The sequence below is a fragment of the Alligator sinensis genome, unplaced genomic scaffold, assembly GCF_000455745.1.
Source record: "Alligator sinensis unplaced genomic scaffold, ASM45574v1 scaffold311_1, whole genome shotgun sequence".
NCBI classification, from domain to species: Eukaryota; Metazoa; Chordata; order Crocodylia; family Alligatoridae; genus Alligator; species Alligator sinensis.
Window position 1 is genome coordinate 840,708 of NW_005842355.1, and position 357 is coordinate 841,064.

General features: G+C 63.3%; 1 protein-coding gene across 5 annotated transcripts in view; it reads right to left on the reverse strand.

The window, feature by feature from the left end:
- Window positions 1-331, reverse strand: part of PPCDC (phosphopantothenoylcysteine decarboxylase) — a 27,671-nt gene extending 27,340 nt beyond the window's left edge. Inside the window, exon 1 of one of the 5 annotated variants that reach the window (XM_025210558.1) lies at window positions 163-331. The gene's annotated coding sequence lies outside the window, so the exon portion shown is untranslated. The remainder of the gene's footprint in view (window positions 1-162) is intronic. The other 4 variants (XM_025210557.1, XM_025210556.1, XM_025210559.1 and 1 more) reach the window with 4 other exon arrangements.
- Window positions 332-357: the final 26 nt, after the last annotated feature.

Consider the following 357-nt stretch of genomic DNA (forward strand, 5'->3'; position numbering starts at 1 on the left):
TTTTCAAAGGAAAGCACAGAGACATCAAAGAAGAGGAAGGAGCAGAACTGGGTGCAAACACTTTGCCCTTTGAAGTCATTTTTATTTGGGGTCAGCAGCTGCCAAGGGAAACACAAATCACCCCTGCCTGCCCTCTTCTGCTCTGCAGGGTTATCAACCTACCAGCCAGACAGCCAGCGGAAGCCGCCCCCGGGCTCCTGGGCCGAGGGAGGCAGCACCTTCCAGCGCAGCGGAACCCACCTACCCGTCGGGCGGCCCCGGCCGGTCCCGCGCCGCGTCGCGCCGCCCGGACAACCCCACTCACACCTAGCTGCCGCCCCACCCCGCCGGAAGTGCGCGCTGCTTTGGAAGCGGGTG